Source organism: Choristoneura fumiferana, unplaced genomic scaffold, assembly GCF_025370935.1.
Source record: "Choristoneura fumiferana unplaced genomic scaffold, NRCan_CFum_1 Sck3bRy_360;HRSCAF=782_pilon, whole genome shotgun sequence".
Taxonomy (NCBI): domain Eukaryota; kingdom Metazoa; phylum Arthropoda; class Insecta; order Lepidoptera; family Tortricidae; genus Choristoneura; species Choristoneura fumiferana.
In genome coordinates, this window is record NW_027413013.1 from 94,343 (window position 1) to 100,493 (window position 6,151).

General features: G+C 35.0%; 1 pseudogene; it reads left to right on the plus strand.

Annotated features, from left to right (window-relative positions):
• The first annotated feature begins 984 nt into the window (after positions 1-984).
• LOC141445124 (checkpoint protein HUS1-like) lies at positions 985-6,100 on the plus strand (annotated as a pseudogene).
• Positions 6,101-6,151: the final 51 nt, after the last annotated feature.

Consider the following 6,151-nt stretch of genomic DNA (forward strand, 5'->3'; position numbering starts at 1 on the left):
TTTTACTTAGCAGGGAGTAAATTTGTTGACAACTGAAAACATGAACATAAAATTAGATTGAAGTAATTTGTGGTACACTATTGTAGTGGGAGGTGACTGGTGTACTGAGACTTCAGTACAAATTTAAAAAGCTTTTTCTCCTTGTGCTGTGAGGTTTCTTGCCAAATTTTGTAGTTCTATGTCAACGGGAAGTGATTTCATATGAAAAAAAAACTTACAAATGATTGTATCTTTTCTTTTGATCGCATGCACTTAGAATAGAAAGTTTAATTTTTACTGCTAGAGGGAACTACGCAGACTTCCCCCTTAGTCTTACTCTTAATTGACGAATTTTTTATTTATATGTTATTTAAAAAAAAAACGAAACCGGAACCTAAAGTATTTTTTTATAACGGAATCCTCCAACATAATCGGAGCCGATGTTTGTCTTGTTCTTATTCATACCAGTTCTCGCGTTTATCTTCCCATGCTTTTTCTTTCTTGTATCCATCGTCTTTCCGCTTTTTTATGGTGGGAGTCCATCTACTCTAATTTCTTCATCTTTGTGAGCTTTGTGTATTTTTAAGGTAAATAATTGATAACTACCGTTACTTTATTTTGACTTATTGCTTAATAAGTCAAAATTACTTTACATAATTATCTTAGTCTACTTAACATTATCTTACGTTACTATTACATTCTACTTAATCTAACATAACTTATATCTATNAACATAATCATTTGATAGGAACTTGTTTAAAAATTGATAGGCACTTATGATGACGCACATGCCGCACCTCTAATCCTAGGAAACAAAAAGCTTTTAGTTTGTCATAGAACCCTCATTGTCTATGAGAATTGTAAGGGAATTAAATTCCTTACCGTTGCAACAATGGTGTTCTGTCAGTGTCAAAAAAGCATGTCGAGATTGCTATGCTATAATAGGTAATCGGCGCCAATTAAATAAAAACAAATATTATTTACTGACCTGACTCCGAATGATGTAATTTTAAATAGTTTCAAATGTTAAATCGAAATGAAGTTTCGAGCGGTGATGATAGATGCTGGTCCTATGCGAGAGTTCACAAGTAATATCAAATGTGGTTTAAACTTACCGACTTAACGATTTTGTGTTTCTCACAAACTGATTTTAACGTGTTTTTCAGACATAGTAAGTACGATATCAAGCTTTCCAAGGAGTGTGTAGCAAGAATAGCCGATGATCAACTGTATTTTATCGTCAGCGATGAAAATAGCGGCCATGCACCTCCATATTGTGGTGTGAAATACGTCCGCAATGTTTCTTTTCCTGAATCCAAATGGTTGGTTTAGACGATGATCACAAGGACATTTACTTGGAATTTACATCTAGTGAGTCTTTCCCGCCTTTTTTGTTGTAAAAGTTGTGTTTACTACAATTTGCCGTCATCATATATTATAATTAGTCAATACTTTTCAGCTAACCTAGCCTAATTCTCTAATTCACCTTTGAAGAATGCAAAATCATTGGAAAATGAAACTGACTAAGAAACAATGCCCCGCCTTAACATTAGAAAATTGAAGTTGTAAGTAACCCAGTTCTTTTTATATTAAAAGTATTAGTACCCAGTTTCTACATATCGTCCCCTTACGACCAAAATCGCTTAAAGTCACTTTGGGCAAACTGAGTTAAGTATATCGTTAGAATGTACTTTCCAAGATCTACATGCTGTTGAAACCCGTTTACTGTACGATACTCCAATACCGAGTTACGTTTTTCTTAAGCTCACTTAAAGCCGATTTTTAAGAAAATCAACAGCCAAAAACAACTACGCGTTGGTTAAACAGCATTTTTTTTATTTTACAACAGCAAAAATATTTTAATGTCAAACAAGCGATTTGGAATGTTAAGATTTCAATAAAAATGCAATTTGAGTACTGCCTAAAAGTGCTAAAATAATGTTAGTAGGTTTCGCCTGTTGAGCATTACTTTATATTTCAATTATTGCAACAGCGAAAACAAACTAAATATATATAGGCGATATTGCTTGTAACAATGTTTGCTTCGACCATAAGAAGCGCTACAGCAAAATCGCTTAAGTATCGCTTAGACGTTTCGCGCTGTATTGTAAAGTAGTGTGCACTTTGTGTAGGCTAGCTTAGTCGGTTCGTACACGCTTGAAAGCACGATTCATAATAAGTAATTTTTAAAAACTTATTTAGGTAATTATAGATATGTTCACTAACGAAAGTCTGCCCCTCCACATTCTATAATTGTAATTGTACCTAAACGTATCCGTACGACAAGTCTATGTGTGCGTAGCTCGAACTTGTCCTCGTGGCTTCAGTCGCAAGCGTACCGTCAGTCACGCACACTAAGACTAAGACAATGTGTAAGTACTTAAGAGGTTTTCTCGTGTACATTAATAATTAGCTTGGAGGGGCGCGCCTCGTGAGTGAACAGATCTATGTATAACAGCGATTCACTTGCCGTAATTTAACAGTGTTTTTCTTTCAGGTGACGATAAGGAGCATGGATATTCAGGTTTCGATGAACTAAATAAGCCGCGTATCCACTAGAGGCAGCCTCGGGCCGAGCGGCTGCCTCGCTCCGAGGCCGCGCAAGTGGAGACGCTGCCAAAGGCACGGCTCAGACTGAGGCTCCTTTGAGCACGGTCAAAAACCGACAAAATATGGCTCGGCTCACGGTGCTCGGCCTGAGGCTGCTCTAATGGATACGCGGCTATAGAAAACATATAACCAGATCCAACAGACCGTCAAAATGAACCGTGATTGTCATTTAGATAACCTACTTATTTACTACTTCGTATCGTAGGTACGTCGTATCAATGAAAAGCTTATCACGGCATAAAACATTTACGTAGTCCACATTTTCATTGTTCTTGGCTTAGGTAATATTAATTATCCATGGCTGTTTGAGTAGCCACAGCTAAGACAAGCAGTGATGAAGAAGAAGACTGATGATTATTACCATTAAGGTTATTTTTCATCACTGCTTGTCTCAGCTGTGACTACGTCCGGCACACGCTCAATAACGTCTTCATCACAGGCCAGTGCAACCAGCCATGGTGAATCTCCGGTATAACATTTTTTTTGTAAAAAGTCATTAAATCTTATTTTTTTAGCTGCGCTTATTGGCAGTGGATTAGTGTATAGCTTTTTAATGCAGGTAGTTTAAATTCCTCTACTGAAAGAGGTTCAACAGAGTTTGGATTCGATTTTCTGTTGCCTTGTCTTGTTCGACGGTTGGTTTGCAAAGTTACAGGCCTGGTATCAAAACTCAAAAAGTCAGACGACATGTCGTAATTGATAAAAATATTACCTATACAAATATTAAGCCAAGAACAATGAAAATGTGTGACAACGTAAATGTTTTTTATGCCGTGATAAGCTATTCAATGATACGACGTACCTACGATACGAAGTAGTAAATAGTAGGTATCTAAATGACACTCGCGGTTTTGACGGTCTGCTGGATCTGGTTACCTATGTTTTTCTATTTAGTTCATCAAAACCTGAATATCCATGTATCGTTTTGATGAAGAAGAAGACTGATGGTTATTACCATTACGGTTCTTTTTTCATGACTGTTTCAGTGGTTACTTTGAGCCTTGAGACGCTAAGTGCCTTTTTATTAAAATGTTTGAATAAAATATGTTTTTTGTTGTATGCATGTAATCAAAAGTTCCATAATTAAATGTATTAAGCAGCACATATGATATTAAAGGAATAACGTAATATATCTCACATATACTAGAAATATAACTACTATATTTAAGACTTTAGCTCGCTAGTTTCATTTATTTATATTTTTGGGCTATTTGGTACCTATTTGTTGAAATAGATTGATGGAACTCTTTCGAAAAATACAAGTTATATGTCTTTGAATGATAAAAACAAAACAGAATAATGCTACATTGCATATAAGATAGAAAAACAGAAAAAAAGCCTAGAGTCAAAACATCTTAGAAATATTTTGCACTTTTAAGCGCGCTTAAGAGGTAAATTCCGATTTGTTTACAGCCAATACCTCTTATTTGCGCTGAGACTTAACTAAAAACTTAAATTGTATAAACATGTAAGCATTTTAACACTGTATTCGGCGAAAAATGCTTCAATTATGGACTTAAAATGATAGTTTATCCAATATATCTGCGTAAACTTGCTAGTTTAGAAGATAAAAAAAAAACGTGTCTACAGGCAAAATCGCTTATCTGCAGTACCTTTTGAAGAAAAGCCCTATTTTAACCTACTCGCGCGAGTATAGAGTAAATAACATAGCCCTATCCTATTAAGGGATAAATTATCTAAATAGAAACACAGAGACGTTTTTAGTATAACTAGCTTTTATAGGTTTTTAGAGCATGCAAACCTTTAAATGCGTTTTCTCGAAACTACATTTCATGCAGATAAGCGATTCTGGTTGTAAGGGGACGATATTGGCCTTTCATGCAAAGGACCACGGATTCAAGCCCGTTTCACAACTGTAAAATTTGTATGAAATTGCTTTTGAAATTATTACAAGCTTGATGATAGAAGATCCGAACTTGAAAAAATCTGCACCGGTCTGATAATAGAATGAAATGTATTTTTATAATAAATTTTGTAGAATTAGAAATGTTTTTCCTATTAAAAAACCGGCCTAGGCAGTAGGTCCTACTATAAAAGAATACTAGATACTGCAGCTAATTATTATTACTATTTTATAATCAATCGTACAGGGGGAAAAATTTAATGAGAGGTACAATGTTCCTCTATCAGTAAACTTTTTTGTCATATGCTAGAGATCACCCCCAGTGTATTAGTTTCAGAGCAGAGTGATTGAGAGAGAGAGCTCTCAGTGTCTCATTCATGCCACTTGAGATGTCACTTATTGCAAGTACAGTCAACATCATAAATAAGTGATCATTTTTGTACCTTGTCATTTTGACGTCATGTTTGAAAAGCCATACAAAATCGTGTACCAACTGAAAGCGACAAGGTACAAAAGTGATCACTTCATCATCATCAATCATTTGTGATGTTGACTGTACATTAAAATTAATGAGATTTATGGTTATGAACCAATACCCGGTTTGTCATCATCCAAAAGCAGAATATTTGAAAAAATATTAGACATCATTTCAAACAAAAGTTGTGAAACTTGTAAAAAGTAGTATATTTCTACTCTTTCTAGCCATCCTCAACATCACAACAAACACGGCAGGTCACACATGACATACCTGTCAAGGTCATACCGAGGAAACTGTGGTCTGACTTCCAAGAGCCGAAGATACCAAAACCTGATGTAAGTGTAGTATATTTAGTATAGACTAGCTATCAGTTAAGATTTTCAAACAATAGTTGACAAAGATGTTAAAATTAAATGGAAATATAATTATTAAAAAAAGTATATGACAAATAATATGAAGATTAATTCAGACATTGGACATAATAAAATAATAATGAATAAAATCTATATAAATAAAAATGAATCACAAAATGTGTTGCTAAGCGCAAAACTTGGAACCTGTCCGATTTCGCTAATTCTTTTTTTGTTGTCTTCATTACTGTCAGGAGAAGGTTTTTATGAAAGAAAATACAGAAAAAAAAATAACGGGGGCGAAGCCGCGGGCAACAGCTAGTATAAAATAAAATAATAATCATGAATCATGAAGCATTTTTTAAATAATTTATTAAATCTGGCATTACTTTGCATAGGTGAATAAATGAATCAATGAACTAGAAACAATTATTTTGCTCACCCGCGACCTTATAACAGCTACGCTACGTCTACACGCGTCCTTTTTTTTAAGTAATTCAATTGTATTTTGTCATATTTTAATATTTTCCTTACAGATCTCCATACAATTACCAACGCTCAAGCAATTACGGACCACAATAGACCGCATGCGCACCATGGCTGCTGAGGTCATGCTGTGGGCGTCCGCAGAAGGACGACTGACTCTGCAAATTAAGACTGACACCAGCAAGGTTTCCACCAGGTTCAAAGATTTAAGGGTAGAGGCTTTTGAAGGTACTTATAAATATTAATTATTAAACTCCTATGAGACATTTGGAAATGGAAAATTATAAGACCACAATTCTAAGTTAGGGATGATCTGATTAGTTTCTTCTTATCGGAAGGTTATTTTCAAAGGTGTTTACGATTGTGGCGCATCCAGCACTGTTT